Genomic DNA, 27,929 nt, shown 5'->3' with positions numbered 1-27,929 from the left:
ATTTTTTGATTCTCTGTGAAGAGGTACTGTTCTCAAATTCTTGGATTAAATTAAATAAAAATTCTAATTTACTATCTCATGTCTCTTTCCTACAAAAGGGACACCTCTAAAACATCTTATAAAAATACTTTTAAAATATCACTGGAGTAGTATCAGTCAAGGTGCATCATTCAGAACCTCAAAAAATAACAAATCAAAAACCATGAAACCTGAGAAACTTTGAAAGACTTTAAAACTCTACTGCCATTTTCTCATACAAAGAATATGCTTATACTTTTAAAATATTAAGTATCTCAATTTCTTTGGTGCTTTGAATCTCTATGAGTCAATAACTTTGTAGCACTATGCAAAGTTGTCCAAGGAGATTAAAAAAAAAAAATGGGTGTTACAACTCCTGCCTTGAATGAGTTTCCATCTAGCTTCAGATTCACAGCACACACTTAAAAAACTTTCTAAACCAATATATAAAGAGTACAATCTAATATTATGCAAATTGAGTACCTGAGCACTGAGGGGAAGAAAATTGAAGAAGCTAGTAATGTGAGATAAAAATCACTATTGGTCATCTGAACTCTCCAGCACCAGTAGTTCTCCAATGTTAGAATGCTAAAAATCACCAGACTCATTTGTTAAAATGCAGATTTCAAGTTCTAGCTCCACAGATTCTCATTCAATAGGCCCACGATACCATCCAGGAATCAGGATTTTAATTAAATTCACAATCAGAAGAATGACATAATGTCTCTTTTTTCTTCTCTTATAAAAGTGAAACACGACATAATGCTTGACATGCAAAGATAAGACATGCTCTTACTTCACGGTGACCTGCTTACCAGGAAAGAGGAAGTGAAACAATCTATGAGGACTCTTTTAGCTCTAGGAGGCATATGTTTGTAAAAAGTCAAGCCATCTGAATCACGTAAACAAATTTAAAATGTACTAAAGATCTCTACTATCTGGATTTTCCACCTCTTTTTACCATAGATAAGTCTTCATGTATAGTAGACTATAGTATAATAACATAATATTCCTAATACCATTAAATATTATCATCATCACAAATAAATTAAAAATCTACTAGCCAACTAGAAAATATTTGCCAACCATATCACATTAAAGGACGATACAGACCAGGTGTGGTGGCTCACACCTGTAATCCCAGCACTTTGGGAGGCTGAGGTGGGCAGATCACCTGAGGTCAGGAGTTCGAGACCAGCCTGGCCAACATGGTGAAACCCTGTCTCTCCTTAAAATACAAAAATTAGCCAGGCATGGTGGTGGACACCTGTAATCCCAACTACTCGGGAGGCTGAGGCAGGAGAATCGCTTGAACCCTGGAGGCGGAGGCTGCAGTGAGCCAAGATCACACCACTCCACTCCAGCCTGGGAAACAGAGTGAGACTCTGAAAAAAAAATTATATATATATATATAATTAATACATAAAAGCTTTAACCATCTAATAGGAAAAGATGGGAAAAGACTATAAGACAATTTACAGTATAAGACATATAATAGACTCAAGTAAGGAAACTCTTCAACTTCACTAATGTTTAAAGAAAAGCAAGTTATGAACAACAAGAATTTCAATTAGCAAAGATTATTTTCAATGACAATAACTATTAAAAATAGTATTATGAAAAATGGACATTCTCATTCAGTCCTGTTATTGATTTTTTTTAATTTTCTGAAAAGTAGTTTGTAATATATATTAAGAACCTTTAAAAATTCAGATTGTTTCAGTAATTCTTGTTTAGGAGAAAATGCCAAGGAAACAGTAAGAAATTCAGATAAGAATCATTTCTAGAAATGTTCATTAAAGCATTATTATAAGAGCAGTAAGTTAAAAACCATCTACATATAAAAATGAGAAGGTGATTGCATGAATTATGGTCTATTCATATTACAGAAATAGTATATAACCATTAAAACTGTTTGTTTTTAAGAAAAATAACATACGAAAATGTTCAATATAAAATGTTAAGTGGAAAAAGAGGGATTAAAATTACATATTTGGAAAATATCCCAAGTATTTATTTTTGTATGTGTGTATAACTAGAAAAAATGTGCTGAAATATTGAATGTTGTTTCTGAGTAATGAGATTATGGGTAATTTCCATTTTTCTCCTTGTAATTTTTTTTTTTTTTTTGAGACGGAGTCTCACTCTGTCACCCAGGCTGGAGTGCAGTGGCGTGATCTCAGCTCACTGCAACCTTGCCACCCGGGTTCAAGCAATTCTCCCGCCTCAGCCTCCCGAGCAGCTGGGACTACAGGCACCTGCCACCGTGCCCGGATAATTTTTGTAGTTTTTAGTAGAGATGGGGTTTCACCATGTTGACCAGGTTGGTCTTGACCCCCTGACCTTGTGATCCACCTGCCTCGGCCTCCCAAAGTGCTGGGATTACAGGCATGAGCCACCGCCCCAGCCTTCTCCTTATAATTTTTTATGCTCCTTAAATATTCTACAATAAGAGCTTATTTTTTAAGCTATCCTTTAGAGAGCTTAAAAAAGTTAATGCTATAGCATGTCTAAGATTAATAGGATAGAATATGTTCCCAAAATCAATTAAACACATCATTTCCAACCAAAGGCAAATGAAAAGCAATTTTTAACAGGTATATGTAATCGGAACAAGGGCTAAATCAAGTCAAGGCACTATATCATTAGGAGTAATACAATCGGTTATGAATACTGCCATACACTTTTAATACTTATGTATTTGGGAAAACTTCAAGCAACAATTCTTTAAAGCTAATTTGTTTCTCTTAAGAACTGAGAAAGAATTGATACCTGAGAAAATTGGAGGACACCCAAGGAGAGAATTCAATGCCAACAAGGAAATCAAATTATTTGATTCACAAAATTGTTTTTTTATTAAGTTTCTCCTATAGCCCAGATTGTCACTTGAAGGCTGGGAGAGCAACTACCTCCATAGTACTTAGAAGCCTAGTTGAAAGTGAAAAACCTGAAAGAGACTTCAAATCTGCAGGCAAGGAAGATTTGGAAAGACTTCACTGGTTTCTAAACCCAGTTACTACTCAGAAGCACCTACAGAGCTTGTTAACCCTAGATTTCTGACCGCATTCCTAGCGATTCAGAAGATGGAAGGTAGGTTCGGGAATGTGATTTTAAAAATATATCCCTGGTAATTCTAATGAAGTCCAAGTCCTGAGACCAGCATCTGAGAACTGCTGATATAGAACCAACAAGGAATTTAGGCCCAAAGAAGTAAAGATCAATTACACAATTTAGTTAGTAACAAAGCAAGAAATGCATTTGGATGCCTTGTCTAGAAACCAATGCTTTTTCTATTATATTTTATATTCCTAAATCACTCTCCCAACAGAACAATAATAATATAGGTTAGGTATAGGTAAAGTACCAGGCAGCCTCAGCACCTGAGTTTCAATCTTACAATGAAAACTGGGAGGACCCACTTAAACTACAAAAGGAGTTTGTGTGGCTCTTACAAAAATCCTCAATTTCAGAACATTTTCTATAGTAGCTTAGATAACTCAAAACCCAGCTTGAAAACTAAGTAGCAGATACAGTGAGACTTTTTACTAGTTCACACTTTTTCATTTTTTTTTGAAGATCACTCACCAAAAATCACTGCATATTTGTTGTGTGATATTACAGCTATAAAATAAACAAATGTTGATTCCTTAGCTCTTTTATCCTTGGATGTTTTCACTAGCTGAGATTTTGAAATGGGGAATTATTAAAAGAAGAAGTCATACAATTATGTCATACGAACTTTCACATCTGCAAGTAAAGGGATATTCTCTTTTTACTAGGCATCCATTATGTGCCAAGTACATTTAGTTAATCTGCATAAACCTTGTTAAGCAATCATTATTGGTCCTCATTTTACAGATCAAGAAATAAAAGGAATAAAAATCAGAGTAAATATTTTATTCAAGGCCACAAAGCCAGAAAGTGGCCAAGTGGTAATTTGAATTCAGAAGTGACAGTAATCTCAAGCTCTTTCTGCTTCCCCCTAACTCTCCCTTCCCCTTCACAACCAAAAATGTCTTTGTCAATAGAGGATATTTGAATGAAAGAGACAAATGTAAATGTTACTCTATATGCTAAACTTTTTCTGTACTTTACCAATAACTGTAATTATTGATTCACTATGTTCTTCCCCAAGAGAAATAAAAAAGTACACTCTATTTATTCTTTTTTAAGTTATTATTATATAACTTATAGGAAGACATTACAGATCTAAAATCATCTCCTTAGTATTTTAGTCCTTGAGTGACAATCTAAATTGTGCACTTGTTCTTTTTAAACAGCCATTGATTGCAGGGTTGAAAAGGCTTTGTTACATCAGAGTGGTCTAAATTTTTGAAATTTCCCTGTGGGTCACTGTATTCTCTCAACTGACACAACCTTTTCTACAGAGTTGTGCTGAAATTGCAATGGAAGTTACAACAAGAATTTTACCAGTTGCCAGTTTATTTTTGGATCCAAGAGCTACCTAGGAAATATCCCTCTTGAAAATTAATCTAGTTCGAAATGGAAGAAGGCCAGTGGCATGGTGGCTGTAACCAAGAAGGTATGAAGTGGGGACAGTGCCAATATGTGTTGTCTTATCAGACTACAGCCTCTTCCCAATTTAAAATAGTGGCATATTCTAATTAAAATGTGGGAGAAGAGTAGAGGAACAATTGTATCATCAAGGAGACAATTTCTAACACATAGTATTATTATTTATAATTATTAGCTTCATTATCCTCATCACCATTTGTAAAACATCTGAGTTCTAGAGAGGAGTTCTAAAGCATATTTCTTTGCAAGAGCAAGAGTCACTTCACATTAACACCAGATTCCACAGATTTTGAATTTGTTCCCAATGGTCTATTTTTACTGGAACTAAAGACAATAAGCTGCCTGCGTGTGGTGTGAAATATCTATAGATATGCATCCCCTGGGCCCTCTCAAATTTTTCTCATTACTCCTTACTAGGTCTTTTGAAACAGAAAGAGGGGTGCTGTCTTCAGTCATCAGATTAAAAAAACAAAAAGAAATAAAAAAGATGATGAGTTTAACCGTCCACCGACATAACATACTACCCCCATCCAGAGGGATTCAGGTCTTGACATAGAAATACAATGAGAATTTACCCCAAATCTAAGTATGCAGAAAATAGAGTGTGGGGATGGGTCGGAAGAGGAGGAGAAAATCCAGGAGATGTCATCTATTCTCCCCTCACACCCTTGACTTTCCCATTCCACTTTCCCAAAGAAGGAATGAGGGAATTCTAAAGAGTCAAAGCTCAATGGAGGATCCATGGAGAAAGAGGTTATCTTTCCTAGTTTGGTATAGTGTTAAATTAACAAAACAGGCTGTCTTTTGGGTAAACTAGCATATATCCTCCAATTTCCATTCAGATGTAATGAAATCTTTAAACATAACTCTAGTGGTCTTAATTTCCCATTTTCAGTTATTTTCTCTCTATACTTCCATTCTTAAGAATGCATCTATTTCCACTGCTTAAGTTCTCATGTCTACCAATCCAAACTTTGTATATCCAACACTAATTTTTCAGTCAGGCTTGTTCCATATCTCCAGGACATTTCCACCAGAACATCCTGCTTTAATTCTAAGTGTCCAAAAATCAAACTGAGGCATATTCCCACCTGAATAAACTTTTCTTGCTTTAAGTTCAGCTTCATTGTTTTCCATTACATTTTCCAAGTCACTCAAGCTTAAACCTTAGACCTATCTTTGAGTCTTTTCTCTACTCCTCCCCTAATAATCAGTACCATCTTTTCTTGTTATGATCGCTAGTGTTCATTTCTACATTGCCATTCCCTCAAATCTAGAGTTTTATTCTTGTACAGATTTGCAGTTTCCAACAAATTTTCAGCCTCTTTCTGTCTGTCACAATTAATTCTCTGACACTAAAGCTAAGTAAGTCTTTACAGAACCTCCAGTAACACACCATTTGCTTAAAAATGTATGCTTTTTCACTGTAGCCTTTCTAATCAAACCCAAATTACTTAGCCCAGCATTTGAGATGGTCCATTCATTATCTGACCCTACCTTGCCTATCCAACCGGATAACACCCCATTAGAACATAATTCCTGGACCCATATCTTTTGCTTTAGTCAAAGAATTCCCCCTAATGCCACCTTCTTTCCCCAAAGCACACCAAGTATTCAGAATGTTTGACTTTCCATTATCTAGGTGCTACAGCTTTCTGGACTCAATTTCAATTTCAACTTTGCAGTGAAGCATTTCCTGGTAACTTCAGAACAGAATTCTTATCCACTTTTCTAAATGTCCACAACATAAGTCATGTGAATCTAATTATACACTATCACTTTTTAATAATTTTTTTTCCACTGCTTTGTGTTCTAAAGTTGCCTCCCGCTGCATTGCAAGTAGTTGGAGGACCTTGATAATGAGAAGTGGTTTTATTTGTTTCTTTAGTAAAAGTCAGAGAACAGAACAGTTATAAAACTATACACTACGTTTGGTGTTGAGTCTTAATTATCACTACTTAAAACCTCTTTTTATAATTTTAAGGGTCTTAAATGTGTAACTGCATTTCTAATAGGGAAATTTCAATGGCCCTATCTAAGGCCTGAGGTCATTTAGTTGAAGACAAATTGAAACAGAGTCACAAATTCTCCCTTAAGTATGTCAGTTGTGTTCAGTTCTTTGTGTACTTTCCCTGTGCTGAGTTCCCCACCAGCAGACCCTGAGACAAGAATTTATATGCAGGTGATAGGAAGAAAGTGCTGCAAAGAAACTTGTAGAGAGGAGTGCCAATGGGACAGGGATGAGGAAATCAAACAAGGGTGCAATTTGAGGCAAAGTCCCAGCCTCAGCCAAATCCCAGAAGAGCTCTGGAGGTGAATTCTTTATGCACCAGTCATTGACTACAGACTGATCTAGTGGGACATCAGTTTCCAAGTACTTCCATCCCCTGTGCACTGCAAAACTCCTCCAGGAGCCCAAGGACAGACAGACTTACAGCAAACACATTGAGGCTGGAGGATGAGCCCAGAAACAGCGCACAGACTCAAAGTGCATCTGAGTGGAGTGCAGACAGTGTCTTTATCAGGATCTTCCTGGTTCTGTAACAGAAATAACATAAAGGGCTCCTTTATTTCAAATGCCTGTATGTACACAGAAAAAAATGTTAAAGGATACAAATCTAATTATTAATGGTCGGCTGTGAGATTCGTCAGGGGAGACTTTCACATTTGACTTTCCACATTTCTATATTATTAGACTTTTATAACAAGCATTACTGTTGTAAGAAAAAAACCTGAGCCAAACAGATTTTTCCACCAAAAACTTAATGATGTATTGTTTTATTTATTATGACATGTTTTGTTGTTTGTGTTGCAAATAACTCTAGGAAAGTAACACCATCTGAATAAAAATTGATTATCTAGGCTGTTAAAATGCTCGAGTCCATTCACTAACAAATTGCATTCTCACCAAGCATAAACGATTACCATTGTAAGCCCAGAAAGAAATAAACCTTGTTAAGACTTCCATAAGAAGTGGTATTTACATGGTTTTGTAGTCTGTGGCCACTAGAATTTTGGCTCTAATTCTAAAATATGGTCCACTAATCATATATAGCCTCATCTATATCAAAAAATATTGCAGCAAAAAATTTAAATTGTCTTTAGAAGTGTAATTTAAAAGTACTTTGGAAATACAGACGAAAGGTAGAGTCACATTTGGTTATAAGGAATGTCTTGATTGCTTTGAACGTAATTGGGTAATAGCAATTGGTCAGACCTGTGCATTGAAAAGAGTAATCTGAGAGCTACATGTAATATAAATTGGAAGCGCAAAAGAATGGTAGGAGAAGTCAGAATTCTGCCAGAATAAATCAGCTGAAAGGCAATGAAGATGATAAATAATGAGAAAGAATCAAGCACTTGTCCTACCTTTCATATAGAAGCTGTACTACTGATAATGAAATAGTAGATGAGGACAACGATGATTTAAAAACATTAGATGTCATATGATCGTGATAGTGGAGATAAGAATGAGCAGAAACTACTTAGAGGGGCTGAGGAGACAGCATAGTCAAAGATGACTGAGATCGTTCTTGTTTCAGGGACATAAAGTTGAATTTTTAAGAAAATACTGATTCTTTAAAAAAAGTATACAATTTTACATTTTATATTTGTTAAGTATATCTCAATAAATCTGGGAGAAAAATAAAAACTTCCCAGTTGATTCTAGTGTGAAAAAAAAGCATTAGGGCGGCGCGCACGGCATGATGGCGGCGGCGCGCGTGCCTCAGGAGAAGTGACGCCTGCCCGGTCAGGCCTCAGCGCGGCCCACACGCTTGGCTAGCACGCTCGCTCCCGCCTCCCGCCCAGCGCCCGACCAAGGCGGAGGCCTTGTCCACCTGAGGCCCGGTGCCTCTCATGGAGTTGGAGCTGTACTTCCTCATCGCCCGGTACCTCTCTTCGGGTCTGTGTTAGAGAAGCGCCCAGGTGCTGGTGCAGGAGCTGGAGCAGTACCAGTTGTTGCCGAAAAGGTTGGACTGGGAGGCCAATGAGCATAACAGGAGCTACGAGGAACTGGTCTCGTCCAATAAGCATGTGGCTCCTGATCATCTGTTGTAAATCTGCCACCGCATTGGTAATACGTTGGATAAAGAAATTCCACCCAGTATTTGAAGAGTCACTTCTTTACTTACTGCAGGAAGGCAGTCTGCTACGTACAGCGAAAGGTACCTTAATTTGAGGAAGTGTTCTGCTTCATATCAATAGCTTAATAATTATTATAATGGGAAGTAATGTAAGCATTGTGGAAGAAAGGTGATAATGTAACTATAAATCATGCTGTGGACTATAAAATTCTCTGCGTTTAGCATAGAATACTGAATTTTATTACCTAAGTGTTTAATGGGTTCTTCTGCATTAAAAAGTTGATAAACATATAGATGTTAAACTAAAAAGGTTGAATTTATTCTGAGATGTATTTGAGGTTTTATCAATGTGAGTTCTTAATTTTTCATTTTGTAGCTCACTCATAATTTCATTGAATGTAATTGCATGTGTCTAATAAACTCTTTAAATGCTAGAATTTCATTTGATATTTAGATTCTGAAAGCCCTTTGTTATAAAGGGAAGTGATTTTCTAAATTTGGTAGCAGCTTGAAAACAAGCACCAAAAATGTAAAATTGCATGGTTCTTTTTTTTACTAATTCAATTTTTTGCAAAGTTTAATTTTTTGCAAAATGTTTGGAATTGCTATCCTTTTTCTGTTAGCTTGGTGATATATGACTTAGACTAAGTGTTTGTATGTGATATAATCTTTGTGTACATGTGACTAAACTGCTAATGGCCAAATATTGTTAGTTCTTCTGATCCTGAGCATACATCAAGTTCATTCCATGATTTTTTTTTTATTATAAGCTATTGCTGATGCGATGCTATCTCTTAGAGGCACCACCAAGGTAAAGGTTAACTGAGAAAGAACAACCCTCCCTCTTGGTTCTGTGCCAAACTGGTTTGTTTGCTTTAGTTGTTTCTTAGTGCTCTAGCCATGCCACACTGTGGCACCCATCAGGAAACTGTTTATATTCTTCCTCTTCTGTGTCCCTGTTCACTTTGTAATTATTCTGTTTTAGCTGGTTATACGGTAGTTATTTGGTGGCCTGTTTTCCTTTGTTTTCTTTACTTGTGTCAAGTTCCATGTCATTGTTTTGTGATGAGCCGTGATTTAGAAGTGGCAGACCTTAGAAGAGACTTCAGCAAGCTGCTCTAGGGTAAAGGCCACATTCTCTATTTGTTTTGTACTAGTACCACAAGAGGATGCCTTGTAACTGCTCTTTGGTCATGATTGTAGTAACGAATCCATCCATGTAAAATGCAATATGCCTGTTAGTTTGGGGCACCCGAAGCTCAATAGAGGTTTAGTATAATGCCTTCCCTCTCTTTGAGTTGTGAAGAAACTAATTTCTCACACATTGTGACTGCTTATAACCTATGTTCTGCTGCTATCTCCTATAGAGAACAGACTTTATTTTCTTAGTGCATTTGCTGGTAGGTCAAGGAGGGATGGAATTTGAATTAGTGTTCAGATTCACAGATCCTACATATGTGTTCTTCAGTAGAGGATTTTCTGTGATCCTAAAACAAAGGGAAAGCTATATAATTTATCAGTACTTCCGAAAGAGAGAGACTAAAGTCATGGCAGTGTTGGCCAAATTAATTTTAAAACTGAACAGGTCATGAATTTTCATATAAATCAAAGAAATTAAATTTTTCCTTATAAAAGCTTCCATTTTTGAAAAGTTGGATCAGCTGTAAGACCTTTTATCTTTAATATTGTATTGTATAATTCTACATTGAGAAATAAACACTTGGCATTAAATGGGACTATGCATCAAAAGATCTGGTTCTATGGTCCGTCTTTAACAATCATTTGCTGTGGATATCTTTAAAGGTCCTGGAACTTTTGAGCCTCAGTTACCTCACTTGTAAATTGGCAAAAATACCTACCTCAACTCTGGTTGCTGTGAGGATTCAATGAGATAATGTATGTTGAAAGCACATTGTGAATTGTAAAGTGCTATACAAAAGTTAGTTGTTGTTGCTGCTGTATCTGAGATGTGTTAACTTTTTTTTCTTCGGAAATAGTTTAATAAACTTACAGGGCTTTTCTATTAAATTATATTAGTTGGTAAACAGTTTATTACAAAATAAAAAAGAACAAATATGTGAATACAAAATTTTGATATTTTAAAAGCACAGTTGCAGCAGTATTGGAAACTGAAACGATGGCATAGGAAAACATGGCTGGAAAAGAAAAAAATACCTAGAAGGGCAAATATTAACAGAATCAAACTTTATCAGAGAAAAAAAAAAATGGCCTCAGATTCTTTGACGTTTCTGACTGAATTTTATACCTTTTCAATCGGCATTTCTAAGGAGTTTGGCACAAATTTGAGGAATGCCAAATCTGTCAGACTCCTCAAAGACTGGGCAGTACCTATATCCAAGTTTAAGTTAGCCAGAAAGCAGAGTTACCCATAATACCATTTTCTTTTTCCTTTCCCTTCCAGCTTTTATTTTAGATTCAGGGAATACATGTGCAGGTTTGTTACATGAGTAAATTGCATGTCACGGGGATTTGGTGTACAGATTATTTCATCACCCAGGTAATAACCATAGTACCTGATTCGTTTTTCTATCCTCACTCTCTTCCCACTCTCTACCCACAAGCTGACCCCGGTGTCTGTTGTTTCCTTCTTTGTGTCCATGTGAAATACTAAATTTTAAATATAGGTGGATTTAGACATAAAGATATTTGGCAGGCAGTGGAAATAGGTGCCTGGAACTTTGAAAAGGTTGAAAATATAGATTTGAGCCATCACTAAAAGGGTGATGATAGAAGCTACAACAGTAAATAAGATAAGCAAAGGACAAACAAAACTGGAGAGAAAGAACGGGGAATGCAATCATGAATAGTATTTGGAAGACAGTTGGGAGAGGTTACTTAGGGGTGGGGAAGATTTAAAAAAAAAGCATCCCTGAAACCAAGAAGTGAAGCTGATGTTGGAAAATGTAAAGGAAGATAATGACAGAATATTTTGTTGATTTTTCACTGTAAAAAGTTGACTTATAAAACCTTATTTTCCATCAACTTTCACAGCTCGAGAATCAGTCCTAGAAGAGATAAAAATTATTTTTCTGCCGGGCGCAGTGGCTCACGCCTGTAATCCCAGCACTTTGGGAGGCTGAGGCAGGCAGAACACGAGGTCAGGAGATCAAGACCATCCTGGCTAACACGGTGAAACCGTGTCTCTACTAAAAATACAAAAACAAAATTAGCCGGGCGTGGTGGTGGGCACCTGTAGTCCCAGCTACTCGGGAGGCTGAGCGACAGTGAGACTCTGTCTCAAAAATAAATTAATTAATTAAAAACTTTTATTCTACATCATTGAGAATTAAAATTACTCAAATAAATATATTGCATTTTATCTGGCTACATTCCCCCCAGAGAATACAACTCTTGTTCAAAATGTATTCAAATTACCCCTTTGTCATCAATGACAAAATTTCGAATTCTGCAACCTTTGGTCTACCTAGGAAGGAATGAAACCTTTTCTTTTGAGTTACTAAAGATTTCATGGGCTTAAAGTATAAGCTAACATAAACACACCAAATATAGCAAGCAATTGTGAATCAAGTAATTTGAGTCAAGTAACCAAGCTAGAAAACACAAACTGGGGTAAGCAGATATAAGAAATTAGATAAGGATCCAGAGGTGTGCACCAGTTGGCAAGCCATGTTTAGGTACAGGGAAGAATACAGACTTGAGAAAGAAGGGAAAATTTCACAGGTTAGCACGTGAACGACACTCACAGCCTTGGGATCATGGTATCCCGTTGCTCTCGCTGATCTATGCCTCGCTCAAGGGTTTACTTACTTTTCTACAGAGTCTTGACCTGAGTTGTCCTCCATCTTTTAGCATCTTTAGATGCTAAAACTTCCAGAAGCCTTTAAATTTAAGTATTCAATTTATTACTCATCTTCAGATTACTAATATTTGTTCCTGTCTCATGCTTTTTCCTAGCAGCTCATACCCTGATCCAAAATTCATATTATACATATTTTTTTTCTTTTTGGCACTTTATAGATTGTGCTATTAGCTATTTTCAGAAATCCGATTAAACCTTAGGCCCTATATTTAAAGTTTAATGTTTTTATCATCACCACTAAATTATTCCGTGGTGACTCAAATTTTCAACGTGAAATATATTTGTTATACTGCCTATTTGCAGTTTGGGAAATCATTTTCACTGCTCAATGACTTGTATCTTATAGGTGCCATTTGTATTATTTTAAGCACCTATATGCATCCCTGTTATTAAAGTGATTAAAATAAATATAGTTACTAAATGTTTGAAGGAACTTCATAACATTGCTCCAGAAACATCTGTTCAATGCCACTAGATTCTGTGTTTGCACCACATAGAGCACGCTACAGGATACTTGAGAGTTGAATCATGCCATTGATTTGGTATAGTTTTTGTACATGGACTGATCTTTCTAGAACTTTAGAGTCATTTTATCCTCCTTGTCATTCAACATTTTGAAGGATTCATCAGCAATAGCTTTGCATAATTTGCTCTGTCTTTTTGAGAAGCAAAAGAAAAAATGGATATGTCTGTGTTGTCATCCTAAAATAAATAGAAAATTAATTCTATGTAAATCTGATAATATGTGTCAGGATAATAGTTCTTAATGTATTTAAATTATTGACTGTTTTGGTAAGGACTATGTATCAATTTTTCATAAAGCATATTGACATGTTACTGATTTGTATGCCAATCCCTTGTTACTTGGCACCATAGGAAAGTTATTTGTGTAAGATAAGGAATAAGGAGGAGTATGAAATCAGAGCCTGCTCAATATGCTAAAACTTCAGTTGATCTATTTATAGAAGTAAAGTAATTCAGCTCAAACAGCAAATCCCTGCTAATTTTCTTCCCTTGCCCACTAACAATCTCACATACTCAACAGCATATATTCCACCTTTGCATATGTGACAAATTCAAGACAGTTTAATATAATTCTGCAAACATGGATTGAATTCATTGTATATGTGCATTGTTCTTTGCACTATGAGAAGGCAGAGATAATTGGTACGGCCTCTACCCTCAAATAGCTTATAATCTTATAAGGGCAGATGGATAGCTAACTATATATAATCCAAGCAGAATAAAATAAATCTTTACACAGACGTAGAAACAAAATAAAAAACAGAAACAGAGACTAATTCTTGTTGAGAAAAAGGAATCACTGTAGGCTAATCATTGAAGAGTACTTGCTTTTCTAATAGGAACCTTCAATATTGATTTTTCTATAAGTCATTGCAAATGACCAAAACAACACAACTGATTTTATATATTTCACCTGATATGCCACTGATCTCTGAATTCATTAATTCAACAAATAAATATTAAGCATCTATTATGTGACAGATGTGTTACTAGGAATGCAATGATGGAGATGATTCAGTTTTTTTGTTTGTTTCTTGTTTTGAGACAGAGTCTCACTCTGTCACCCCAGGCTGGAGTGCAGTGGGGGCAATCTCAGCTCACTGCAACCTCTGCCTCTTGAGTTCAAGCAATGCTCCCTGCCTCAGCCTCCCAAGTAGCTGGGATTGCAGGTGCCCACCACTACACCTGGCTAATCTTTGTGTTTTTTAGTACAGATGAGGTTTCACCATGTTGGCCAGGCTAGTCTTGAATTCTTGTCCTCAGGTGATCTGCCCACCTTGGCCTCCCAAAATGCTGGGATTACAGGCATGAGCCACCATGCCCAGCCTCAGTCTTGCCCTCAAGGAGACTACATTCTAATGGATAGAGAAAAGACATGAAAACTAATAAATCTTATAAATCTTAGAAGTTTTGGAGTAAAACATAACCAAGGCATAAAAGGAACAAAAACATATATAGCAGTCAATTCTTTTTCCTAAGAGTGTGAAGTTAAACATCACTAATTATCAGGAAAATGCAAATTAAAAACCACAATGAAATACCACCTTACGGCCAGTTGTGGTGACTCACGCCTGTAATCCCAGCACTTTGTGAGGCTGAGGTGGGCAGATTGCCTGAGGTTGGGAGTTCAAGATCAACCTGGCCAACATGGAGAAACCCCCTCTCTACTAAAAATACAAAATTAGCCACACATGGTGGCTCATGCCTATAATCCCAGCTACTCAGGAGGCTGAGGCAGGAGAATCATTTGAACCCAGAAGGCAGAGGTTGCAGTGAGCCAAGATTGCACCATTGCACTCCAGCCTGGGCAACAAGAGTGAAACTCCATCTCAAAAAAAAAAAAAAAAAGAAAAGAAAAGAAAAAGAAATACTAACTTACTCCTGCAAGAATGGCCATAATTAAAAACTCAAAAAATAAATGTTGGCATGGATGTGGTGAAAAAAGAACACTTTACTTTTACACTGCTGGTGGGAATGTAAACTGGTACAACCACTACAGAAAACAGTATGGAGTTTCCTTAAAGAACTAAAAGTAGAACTACCATTCAATCAAGCAATCCCACCACTGGGTTTCTACCCAAAGGAAAAGAAGTAATATGGAAAAGACACGTGCACACACATGTTTATAGAGCACAATTCACAATTGCAAAAATAAGGAACCAACCTAAATGCCCATCAACCAATGAGTGGATAAAGAAAATGCAGTAAATAAACACCATGGAATACTACTCAGCCATAAAATGGAACAAAATAATGGCCTTTATAGCAACTTGGATGGAGTTGGAGGCCATTACTCTAAGTGAAGCAAATCAGGAAAGGAAAAACCAAGTATTGTATGTTCTCACTTATAAGTAAGAGCTAAGCTATGAGGACACAAAAGCATAAGAATGATATAATAAACTTTGGGGACTTAGGGAGAAGAGTGGGAGTGGGTGAGAAATAAAAGACTACATATTGGATACAGTGTACACTGTTCGGGTGAGGAGTATACCAAAACCTCAGAAATCACCCCTAAAGAATTTATCCATGTAACCAAAAAACAACTGTTCCTCAAAAACTATCAAAATTAATTTTTTTAAGCTGAAAGATAATAGAGACTCTGTTTGTTTCGTTCCCTTTGTTGACTACCAAAACTTCAAACTAGCAGGACAATGATCGCACAAAATCGAAGGCACAAGTGAGCATAAGCTGCTCCTGATGCATTGCTAGTTGCTCAATAAGTGTCCCTAAAGCTCACTGTGCTTGATGAGAAGAAACTGAGGTCAGAGGATTCAGAACATTCTCAGACATTCAAACTTTTAGGCTGTGGAAGGGACTGTGTCGTCACCCACAAGTCTGCCTATTTAGCAGACAAGAAATTCTTGCTGTACCACAACTATATACCTCCTAACTGCAGCATCAGGCCTATAGCAGACTTGCCCCTGGCCTACCAAGAAAGGGTTCGTAGAACATGGTAAATTGAACACACACACACACACACACACACACACACTTACTTATCACCATCACCATTCAAACTTGGCCAGAATAACAATAAAGAAAAATTTTTAAGTAAAATGTAAAAACAAAAACAAAAAACACACACAAGGACAAAGAGAGAAAATGGAGACAACAGTATATAAGGCTTATCAGCAAAATTTTGGAAAATGGAAAGAGTATGATGCTATGGTTTGAAAGTGTCCTCCAAAATTAATGTGGTGCAACAGTGGTGGGTGGTAAGGCCTAATAAGAGACAACTGGGTCATGAGGTCTCTGCCCTCATGAATGGATGAATACATTTATCTCAGGAGCTAGTCAGTTACCACAACAGCAGGTGATTTATAAAAGCTAGCCTGGCCCCTCCTGCTCTGTCTCTCATGCTTGCTTCCACCTTCCATCATGAGAAGACCCTGGCCAGATGCTGGTGCCATTCTCTTGGACTTCCCAGCCTCCAGAACTATAAGCCAAATAAACTTCCATTGTTTGTAATTTACCCAGTTTATGGTGTTCTGTTATGACAACAGAAAATGTACTAAACAGATGGATATGTGCTAGCTGACATTGCAGAAAAGTGAAATAGAAATGCTTATGAAGAAGAAGATCAATGAGTAGGCCACACCCCAGAAAAACTCAGGGAAGTAGGTATCAGCAACCAGGAATCAGCAAGCTGAACGGGAGAAAGCTGAATGGGAGAAAGAAAGTTCCAACTGAACACAGAGGAATTCCACATTGGAGATGATGAGATTCCCCAACCCCCTTCCTCTGATCACCTCCCAGTGTGCTGGTGGTAGGGCTTATACAACCAAGATATCTCCTTTTATCCCCAGGATATAAGAATAGAGTGTTCCTCTGTAGGAAACATAGCAAACCCAAGAGAAAACACCCTAAAGACACTGATGTTTGGACAGGTCCAGTCACCCTGAAGCAAAGCTCTTCATTCAACAAACACCAACCACCCCCAGTCCAAACACACACCCCACAAACACACAATCACAGAGCCTCTCATCAACTTTTTTTAGTGTCTCACTTTAAGATAAGAATAAACATTCAAAACTCAACAGATACATGTGGGAAACCTCTCACATGAGCAGATAAACCAAAACAGATCAACAGAAAAGGGGATCTCTAGGAAACAGAAATAATGCAGGGAACATGAGGTAAAACCTAAATCAGCAAACAGAAATGAAACTCTCCCTCATAGTCTCATAAAGATAGTACATCTGTAAATTAAGAACAGATGGATTAATTTTTTTTAAATGGAGCATTGAGAGGATGGAGAACAGCTCTTGGAAATTAAAAATACAATTTTGGAAGAATGTCTTAAAGTCAATAAATATTTAGAAGGGTATATTGAGGAAATCTAGTAAATAAAATAAATAAGAAAGATTGGAAAAATAGAAAAATAAAGACAAGAAGATTAAGGTAGCAATCCAGGGGATCCGATATCCAAAGAGGAGGAGTTCAAGAAAGAATGAATAGAGAAAAAGGAATGGAAGAGATTACCAAGGGAATCATAAATTTCCCCACTTCTAAAGGAAATTAGTTTCTCGATTGAAAGAGTTCACAAGATCTCCAGCAAAATGAATGAAAAAAGTCCCACACCAGGATATATCACAGTGATATTTTGTATCACCAGGGATAAAACCTTAAAAGCTTTCAGGGAAAGAAGGGGAAAAAAAAACCCCAAAACATAAAAACAAGCCATCTACAAAGAATCAGAAATCAAAATGGCATCAGACTTCCCATCTGTATCTCTAAACTAAGAAGACAGTGGAGCTATGCTTTTAAGGTTTGAAAGGGAAACGATGTCCAACTTGGAATTCTATAGTCAAACTATGTATTAATCAAGTGTGAGGGGCAAATAAAGACGTGTGAGAGGGTGGTGACTATATTCCAGGCGGAGAGAGCAGTGAATGCAAAACCTTGACGTCTGAAGCAGCGTGGCTTGTTATAGATTTAATACCTGGAGATGGGAGGCAAGGTCATATGAAATAAGGCCTTCAGCCTTGCTGAAGAGCTATCCATTTTCCTAACTAGCCTAAGGGGAGTCGCCGAGGAACTTCAAGAAGGAAAGTGACATCATCAGGTTTCTATTTGGGAACTCTAGTCTGGTAACACTGGAAAAACTGGGAAAAGAGGAGAGGTATGTAGGGGTAGAGGAAAAGTATATCTAGACAAGAATTGATGTGGGCCTGACCTAAGGCAATAGCAAAGGGGAAGGAGATATAAGGACTGACTTCCAGGCAGTTTCAGAATTAGAATCACCATTACGTGTCTGATTAGATGTGGATGTTCAATGAAAGTATCTAGGATGACTCCCAAGTTTGCACTGCAGGGAACTGGATGAATGATAATGTCTTTCCCTAGCAAAAGGGAAGGATCTGGGGGAAAAGAAGATGTCTATTTGGAACATGCTGAGTTGTCATGACCCTACATGCAACTTTCTTTCAACCTGAGCATCTATACTGGTTCTATACTCTGCTTGGAATTCTACCTAACCCCTTGGATTATACTAATAAAAGCATGGATGAAAGTAAGAATAAATAATTTACAACTACAATCAAATTCACCTTTTACTGCATTTTTGTGTTCCCTTCCAATCTCTCTCTACCTATATAATTTTACGTAGTTATAGCCATAATAGAGATGCAATTTTATACTCAGCTCCTTTCACTTAAAATATTTTTAAGTATGCTTCTTTGTTATTCCATAGTCCTTATAATTATTGCTTTAGTGGCTGCATAATATTAAATCAGGTGGTACATTTTTATTTTACTTATCATCTCCACTATTGTCAAACATTAGGCAGTTCCAATTCTTTGACTATTTCATTGGATAATGCTAAAATGAGAATCTTTGTGCACATATCTTTGCATTTTGTCTTTGTGGATATTAGGAAACAGTAATTTTTCTTTAGTGCCAATATAGTACAATGACTCAAAAATATAAGAGAATTTTATGGATGCCTTTGGTTTGCACAGTCTCTGGAACTTTTTTTTATGCCAAATCGACATCCTTCCTGGGTTCCTTTGTGCTCACTGCCAATGCCACCACATAACAAATGATGGCACTGCATTCCACTGACCCCAGTCCTTACTCCAGGCTCTTTCACCCACCCACCTCTGCCACCGTGTCCTGCTGTAGACACGCATCTTCCCATCCCTCAGCCCTTCAAATCGATGACACAGCTGAACTATCCACTTGGTTTGGTTCTGGTGTTTGGAGGTGGGAGTGTGTGGGCAGCACACTGGTCTACAGATTGCCTCGACTCTAGCCATCCAGCAATCCTAACCTGCACCTAGGCCTGAGACATCCTACCCCCTGCAGGTTCAGCTACCTGGAATGCAATATGTTTAAGAGGAGGAATCAGACATAATGAAAACAGTGAGGGTAGTTCAAAATGTTAGGACCACTTATTTAAAACTGCCCTTCCTACATTTTCCTCACCACAGTGGTTCAGAGCGTGAACTCCACAGTCAGATTTGAAGATGTGTCCCCTGGAAAATTTTGCTTAGCTTCTGTATACCTCAGTTTTCTCATCTCCAAATTGGGTGTGTGTGTATATATATATATATATTTGGAGTGTGGCACAAAGGAAGCCTTCATAAAGGTTTACTATGATTATTTTCCTCACAACTTTGGGGAAATTAATGTAATTAGCAAGGTCTCCTAGAAAGACATAACACTCAATAGAAAATAATAATAACTAGATATGTAGAGCACATATGAGAGATGTCATTCTAAGGACTTTACACATGTCGTCTGTTTAAATGTCTCAACACCACCTGGTGCAGATGCTATGACTCCCATTTTAAAGATGAGTAAACTGAGGCACGGAGTGTTAATCACCTGCCTGATATCTCACAGTAGGGTCAAAATACTGGAACTCAAACCTAGGAATATAATTCCAAGGATATACTCCTAACCACTAGCCATACAGCCTCTCTGAATAAAGCAGCAGAAATTTAGTGGCTCATGGAGAGGAAAGTGGCTAACAAATTACCTAATTTTTAAACGATTAGATTGCTCTGTTGCTGCTCCAAGGGAAAATTTAGTCGAGTTCCAGGACACTAAAAACTATTTACAGCCTTCCACCTCCTACTTTACTTAGTGCTTTGAACCACATCCAAATTGAATTCAGCACTTATGATCTTTCTTCTAATGCCATTGTGAGTTAATGGTTCTTTTAATCTACATCTTATCTCTCAGCTGTTGTCTTTGTGGCTGTTCCTAATTCTTAAAGTGTCAGATCAAGGGATATGAGACTTCAGTAATTCCTTCAGAGTTTAAGATTAATGAGAAGAAAAAACATGTCTGGTGTTAGTTAAATGATAATGTTCCATAGTTCTGTTTTAAATTTTAGGATGCAGAAATTTGCTTCTAAATAAAAGGGAAAAAAGAAAAAACACTTTGTCTTGTCCTCATTATGCAGATCAGAAACGGTAAGGAAACAGCTGTATACTTAGATGATGAGTGCCCAGGCAGGACCTCTTAGGATAAAAAAAAATTGATAGTAATATTCTTTATATCTGAACATATTCTTACCAAATCACCATTGGTAAGGGCTATGCTGTGAGGGTGTTCAGTTTCTCATACTGATAATGTGAAAAAAGCAGAAAATGCGATCATGTGGAGAGGACAGATGATCGAGATAAATGTGGAGGACATTCTGCCTTTGAAGACAGCATCTCAGAAGTTAAAGAATATACTGGAAGTGGGGAAGGAGAGAAGAGAGAAGATGAAAAGGTAAAGAAAGGTCAGATGATAAAAGGTCTTTAAAGCAATTCAACGTGCTAAAGAATGTGACTAGTTTTTTCTGTAGACAATAGGAAGCCGCTAAATGATTTGATGCTGGAGTGACCAGCATTTTTGTTTCTTAATGGATTTCTGGTTAAGAAATATATTTCTGGTTTCCTAGGTAGGATGGAGGGAGGGGGAGGGACAGAATGAGATTAGATGCCAAAAGAGTGTCTGCAAATAGTATAATTGGCCAGGGAAAGGATACTGCCGAGGGGCCTGGCGTTCCAGCAACAGCAACAGAAATGGAAGGGTGGGAGATAAACTTGAGAAAGATCTGGAAGGCAGAAAGGATGAGTACTAGTAGGTTACATGTGCTTTTTGAGAAGTTGGGGGTATTCTGGGAGAATGTTTCTTTATTTTTAAACTCATGATCCCTTTTTAATAAAACCCTCACACTGCACCTTGGAAACATTCTTATGTGTGCCTCTAGCAGAACATGCCGTATCCCACCACACTTAAATACCACCTCTCTTTAGTTTACCCCTATTAGTCAGGAGACACTTTGTCAAACTTTATTTCTGTACTGTGTATTAAAAACAATAAAAATAGTTTTCAAATATAAAATTACATTTAATATAAAATATAAATATTCACTCTACAGAGTAATCAAGACAGACTAATCTACTTTCCCAGGAGCTATCCCAGCACAGTGACTCTAGTAGGTTAACAAGCATTAACTTATTTCTCAACCTACTGGAGTCATGTGCTGGGGTAGCTCCTAGGCTTCTGGTTTGGGCAGAAAGCTCAATTGTGGTTCTTAAATAAAATGGTGAAAACAAGAGAAGAGGTTTAGAAAAACAAATACTGAGTTTAAAATGAATCAATACAATTCACTAAACTATAAAGCATTGGAGATAAGAGACCATTTCTTAGCCCTGAATGACCTAAAACAGTAGGTAAGTGGCCTATAACTTCACAAAAGTGCATTAATCTGAACTAAAGTGCCTGCGAGACCTCTGGAAGCTGATGGAGAGACTGGGAAAGGCAGGGTTAGAGCTAAGGAGACAGGCCTGAAGGGACACAGTACTTTGGGGATGATAATGGCATAAGTAATGATGGCTTTAAACTTTTACTCCTGACTCATTTGGAAAAACTAATGACAGTTATCAATTTTTCTTTATATACATATGTGCACAATATGTGCATACAATCTCTGGGAGATTCTTCAACACTCTGAAGTCTAGTTGGATACTTTAAGGGATTGTAGAACCTAGATCAAGAATCTGTGTACCAGTGATAGTTGAATCTTGGCTTAGGTCAACAAACGCCAGGAGCGAATAGGAAGACAACAAAGGTAAGAACAGAGCCCTAGGGAAACCAATGCTTAAGTCACAGACAGAGGGAGATGATCTCCCAAAGATGAGCACAACAATCATAGAGGTACCAAGAAATGGATGTGAGTGGTTTAATTAAATGAAGAAATGAGATTTCTTCAAAAAGGAAATGCGGTCACATAATGCAGAGAGACAAAGTAAGAGGCTTATTAGTAGATAGCACTTGGATTTGGGCATTTGTGAAGGCTTGCTTTTGTTGCCCAGTTTTTATTCTTCTGCCTTCTGGTAAGAGAATTCCAGATTTTCTCTGTTCCCAGGAAGATTTTCTGCTTTACTCATTCTCAGCCATATGAATTGTGTAGGATTGACCACAGCACTAGTTACATAGGGATGCGTCTCCCTGCCATGAGTAATGGGTTCAGAGATGGGCACGTAAACTTAAGATGGTTTAGGTGAACCTTAGGATTTTATTGGAAATCTTAGGACACAGATGTTCCAGATTGTGAACAAGGAAGCAAATGGCCATGGAAGTTGATGGCAGCCTTCTCAAGACAGAAAGTCAGCAAGAAACCAGGTCATCAGTCACCTTGATACATTACCAAATCAAGCCTTTTCTAGAGCTAGATCTAGCTCTGGACTTTTCCATTTCATGAGCTCATTTAAATAAGATCTCTTGATAGTTTTAGCAGAAAGCATCCTAGCTGATAACATCTCTTTGCAAAGACTGTCTCAGTAAAATGATGGTGTCAAAAACAAGAAAGCTGTCAGCTAAGGAACGCTTGGGAGATATAATGCTTCAGCCACCCAAAATACATGTGTTATTCCTGCAGCAGATTTATTGTGGTCATTTAAAACATAATATTAGCATCTTTATTTTGTTTTAAATTTCTTTCCTCATATGGGCTTTTGGGAGCATCAAAGAACAGTGCATTCTTTTTTTATTCCTTTTCTGGGACACAGGTGATAGAAGAACAGCTTAAGTGGGTCTTCCCCCAATTTATTAACATATGTTGGTCAGCCAGCATTTAATTTTTTATCCACCACTTTTCCTTTCTCCTTATGCAATGTTATACAGTGTAGCCCTGTTGACTTTAGATTTCCAACTCAAAAAATCACAGGTAGACATTCTAGTGGAAGTTCCCTATCCAAACCTCAGCTCTCCCCTGGACCAATGAAACTGCACGCACACAAATATGCCTCTTTATTTTCATTCTTGCCCACTTTCAGTTGGTCTCTGCACAAGTAGAGTGATCACTCTTTAAAATGGAAAGCGGTCATATTCAGAATCACCCAGCTACTTTCCCCTAAACTTGGAATTAAATATTTAATAGGATTTTTTGAGAATCAAATTAGGTTATACTTGTAAAGAGCCAGGAGTGGTGGCTACGCCTGCAATTCCAGCACTTTGGGATGCTGGGGTGGGAGGATCACTTGAGCCCAGGAGTTCAAGGCTGCAGTGAGCTCTGACCGCACCACTGCACTCCACAGTCTGGGCAACAGAGATACCCTGTCTCAAAAAAAAAAAAAAAAAAAAAAAAGAGCGAGCTTAGAGTGATGCCCATCATGCTCTAAAAAAGTGTTAGCCTCATTATTACCTGCTGTTTGCTCTGCCTGAAATAACCTTCTCCCACCTGGTCTGCTTAATAGCACACATCTTTTTCAAGACTCAATTCAAATATCTCCTCCCCTTTCCTTAGCAAAGCTAAGGAAGTTCTCCTCTGCGCTCCCTCAGACCCTAGTTTGTAGCTCTGTAATGGAACTTCCTGAATGGAGGTGCAATTATCTATTTACTGGTCGGCATCAGGAAGCTCTGGAGAACTTTGTGTACCCAACACAATGTCTATCATTATGTGACGAACATGTTCTATGAATAAGTGGAATTATGTTCACTACTGTCTCTTTGTCCACAGCTTCTAGATTCCAAATATTAGCAGATTATCTTGTCCTCTTACAAAACCCACATTCCTGTTTATTGTAATGGATTGCTGATCATTTTACCTGCTCTCTGTTATGGTTTCCAACAACTGGCCAAATGTAAAGATAATCTGCTTACCTGTCGGTAATAGTAATATTTGTTTTCTGGAGCACCTATTGTGCTGAACGGACCCCAAAGGAATGTGGATCTCCTGGACATGAGTAACTGGAAGGCAGTATACCTGAAGGAATGTGTCTCTGCCAGGATTTTGGTAATGCACTTAATATCACTAATCAGTTTCTTCACCTCTAAAACCACTCTCAGAGTTGCTATGCAATTCAAGTGGAATAACAGAAATAAGAACTATTTATAAACACCGAAGGACTATATAACTTATATCAGCCATACTGAAACTTGACTGTCTAGTGCTATACTGTCCAATATGGTGGACACTCACCACATGTGATACTGAGCACTTGAAATGTGGCTGGTCCAAAATAAGATGTGCTGTATATGTAAAATTCATTACAGGTCTCAAAGACTTAGTATGAAAAAACGAGTGCAAAATATTTCATTAATAATTTTTAAGCCTGGGCGCAGTGGCTCACGCCTGTAATCCCAGCACTTTGGGAGGCTGAGGTGGGCAGATCACCTGAGGTGAGGAGTTAGAGAACAGCCTGGCCAACATGGCGAAACCCTGTCACTACTAAAAATACAAAAATTAGCTGGGCATGGTGGCGGGCACCAAGTGGTCCCAGCTACTTGGGAGGCTGAGGTGAGAGAATTGCTTGAACCCAGGAGGCAGAGGTGGCAGTGAGCTGAGATCATGCCACTGCACTCCAGACTGGGAGACAGAGTGAGACTCTGTCTCAAAAATAATAATAATAATAATTTTTACATTGAGAATATGTTGAAGCAATATTTTGGATATAGGAGATTAAATAAATATATTATTAAAATCAATTTAATCTCTTTTAATCTGGCTGTTAGAAACTTTAAATTACATATTTGGCGTACATTATGTTTCTATTTCTACTGATCTAGACAAGAATTCTCAACTTCTTATGCATTTAAAAACATATTGTCATGGACCTTGGTGCCAAGAATGCCTTCAAAAAAAGCATTTCAGGTGACTTTTCCAACTCTTTGACCAAAGGGGTTGAAATATTTGTGATTTTTCATACTTGTAGAGACCAATATTACATTTTTTAAAAAGCTAATCAAAAATAGAAACAATGGTGGTACCATGAAAGTCAACCCAGAGTTGATCTCATTTACTCACTAATCTAATGTTTTTACTCCCTTCCTTGGTTTCTATAGTATTTCTATCATGTCTGTGTCCTTGAAGCTATAAAATTATTTCTAATTCAGAGTAGAGAATTATCTAGGTCTTGCTCTAAATATGCCCAATTAATATTACAAATGTTGGTATAAGTAACAAAAGTAAAGTTTATTTCTTACTCTACCAGAACTCCTTAAAATGTCAGCTGAAACAGGTTTGTTTTCTGGTGGCTACTTTGGGAATTTCTCCATGAGCTACCTGCCTTTCATACTCATACAATCTCTTCTCAGAGCATTAACTTGTTTCTTAACCATCAATGAAATGGAAATCTAGTCACTTCTCCATTTCTCTGTTGGACACAGAAGTGAAAATAACCTTCCTATAAAAGCAATGGAATGATGATTCAAAAGGCAGAAAATCTGTTACTCTGTGGTTTGAACAGTAAAGGGTAAAATGTGGGGCCATTCTGATTAAAGGTGGGGCAATTCTGATGAAAGGTAGGGCCTCATCAGCTGTCACTGCGATTCTACTTTAAAGGAATTATAATCTTTTAATTAAAATGTAAGCAGAGAAGCATGACTACAGACGAGCTGATGGCATCTCAATGACCAAAAAAAATGCAGGCTTTTAGTCATCTCTGTTATGACATTATTACCTGAGCCACTGAGGGGAGAGGAGATTAAGTGTGGCAGGAGATGAGTATGTGTTCTGGGTGTTTTGGGTTTGTTTTGGTGTGTATATATGTGAGTTCTTAAACTTGGGCCATTTCATTCATTTATTCATTTACTCAATAAACATTTACTGACATCCTCTATGTACCAGGGGAGTATCCTAAGCCTAGGAGACACAGTACTGAACAAAGTCCCCAACCCCAAGGAATTTACATGCTAGTCAAAATTCCATGGAGACAGCCATTTACCTATGCCTATAATCTAAATTTCTCTTAATATCATGCTCCAGTGGCCTGCATTTTTCACCTTCCATCAGCTCCATACCAACACTGGAGCCATATGAATTAACATGGCATACACACAGAATCCATTTTTAGAATTCATAGGGAACTGGGAATGAGGGAGATTTAATTCTGGAACCCCCTTCCCATCTGGCAAAGCCTTCAGAGTTTTATAAATAACTCCTACTGAAAGGAACACTCTGTCCTTTTCTTAGGGCTGATAAGAAAAGGGAGCCCTTGTTACCTTTGGGTAAACAGCAATCGCCTTGTTCTTTATCATCCTCCCTCCTCTCCTATTCACTCTAATTGCTCTTTTTGGTGCCTGCCTCCCTGGGAGGGGAGAGAGAGGGAACAGAGTGCTAGAGGACGCAGCGTTGGACTGTGGTGATGCCTCAGTGTGAAAAGGGCATTCTATATGTGAGACAGAAGCCCACTTAAGGAGGTCAAGTGCTGATCCTATCACAAACTAACTGGGTGACATTGGGCAAGCCACTAAATGTCCTTGGGCGTGATTTCTGTAAAGTGAAGGTATTGGAGTAGAAAAAACTCTAAGACTCTTCTCAGTCTTATTAGGCCGTTAAAAAATTTATGTAGCACAAGAATAAGTGAAGACAGAGAAATTAGAAAGTAGAGAACTAGGCCAAGAATGAATTTGTGGACCATATTTAATATTTATTGATAGCAATGAAAGATCAGTAAGAAGAGAGAAACCAGCGTGCCCTCCAAAAAGTGACTTAGAATTAGGTCACTCAGTGAATAAAGGAATAGAATTTTTCCTACAGCATCTCTTGGCTTTATTTTTTAGTAAGACTCAACTTATTACACTGAGCAATTTCTCACCTGGAAGTTTCATATCTATATTAGTCCGTTTTCATACTGCTATAAAGAACTGCCGGAGACTGAGTAATTTTTAAAGAAGGTTTAATTGACTCACAGTTCAGCATGGTTGGAGAGGCCTCAGGAAACTTACAATCATGGCAGAAGGCGAAGGGGAAGCAAGGCACCTTCTTCACAAGGCGGCAGGAGGGAGAATTGCCAAGTGAAGTGGGGAGAGCCCCTTATAAAACCATCAGCTCTTATGAGAATTCACTCACTATCACAAGAATAGCATGGGAGAAACCACCCCCATGATTCAGTTACCTCCACCTGGTCTTTCCCTTGACATGTGGGGATTATGGGGATTATAATTCAAGATGAGATTATCGATATCTACAGTACTCTCCCCCGTATATTGTTATAGTCATTCTATTTTATTACTAGTTGCTGTCATTAATCTCTTACTGAGCCTAATTTATACATTTAATTTTATGATACATATGTATAGAAAAAATATAGTATATATAGGGCTTAGTGCTATCTTCTGTTTCAGGTATCCACTGGGGGTCTTGGAATGTATCCTCCTACATGTAAGAGGGGATTACCAAATATAGATTTGTCTACAGCTGTAGCCAACTGTTTTGTTGGAAGTAACAGAATCTCTGAGCCTATTTTCTATCAACCAATATAAACCCTGAATCTGGTATTTTCCAAAAACAGCTTTTTGCCCTGAAACCACAGGCCTAAGCTAACATTGCTGTCCTTAAACATAAAATGCACACATACTGAGGGACATTTTACCCTGGAAATTTTTAGGGTATGACCTAAAGACTGGATTTAAAAAAATGGCAGGAAAGTATCTTCTACATTTTTCCTTTTCCTCTGCTCCCAAATTGGAAAATATTC

General features: G+C 37.6%; 1 long non-coding RNA gene and 1 pseudogene across 1 annotated transcript in view; one reads left to right on the top strand and one right to left on the bottom strand.

Annotated features, from left to right (window-relative positions):
• Window positions 1-27,929, bottom strand: part of LOC134759471 (uncharacterized) — a 166,114-nt gene that overhangs the window by 97,043 nt on the left and 41,142 nt on the right. Inside the window, exon 2 of the long non-coding RNA XR_010135693.1 lies at window positions 6,990-7,092. This is a non-coding gene — a long non-coding RNA (uncharacterized LOC134759471). The remainder of the gene's footprint in view (window positions 1-6,989; window positions 7,093-27,929) is intronic.
• On the top strand, window positions 7,183-8,734 carry LOC103892103 (bromodomain and WD repeat-containing protein 1-like; annotated as a pseudogene).

Source organism: Pongo abelii, chromosome 10, assembly GCF_028885655.2.
Source record: "Pongo abelii isolate AG06213 chromosome 10, NHGRI_mPonAbe1-v2.0_pri, whole genome shotgun sequence".
Classification (NCBI taxonomy): Eukaryota; Metazoa; Chordata; class Mammalia; order Primates; family Hominidae; genus Pongo; species Pongo abelii.
The sequence above is the reverse complement of the archived record's forward strand: the minus strand, read 5'-3'. Positions and strand labels throughout refer to the sequence as shown.